Source organism: Mycetomoellerius zeteki, unplaced genomic scaffold, assembly GCF_001594055.1.
Source record: "Mycetomoellerius zeteki isolate Tzet28-1 unplaced genomic scaffold, Tzet1.0 scaffold905, whole genome shotgun sequence".
Taxonomy (NCBI): Eukaryota; Metazoa; Arthropoda; class Insecta; order Hymenoptera; family Formicidae; genus Mycetomoellerius; species Mycetomoellerius zeteki.
In genome coordinates, this window is record NW_017257942.1 from 45,251 (window position 1) to 45,626 (window position 376).

Below are 376 nucleotides of genomic sequence, written 5' to 3' on the forward strand. Positions count from 1 at the left end.
GAGCCATATCCACGCGTAGAAAGTTAGGTTGTTACAACATATACGTATCAACGACACAAGGTATTCAGCATCGGTATACTATACGCATTGTTCGTACGACGATTCGCTGTCGAAGTATCGTTTTCGCCGCGATAAGGATTTTATAGCATGGTTTGCCGAAGAACTCTGAAATCTAGCTCACAATGTACAGTCTATAATTCCGACCAATATACCCATGTCAGATTTCACGCGAAACGACTGGGAAAAATTTAACAGCGCCATGCACCGCCACGTGTGTGAAAAATCGTTCGCGCCAGATGATACGCGAGTACGCTATCATTACCAGTTGACCGGGCGATATAGGTCCCGCGCACTCAAATTGCAATTTAAATTACAA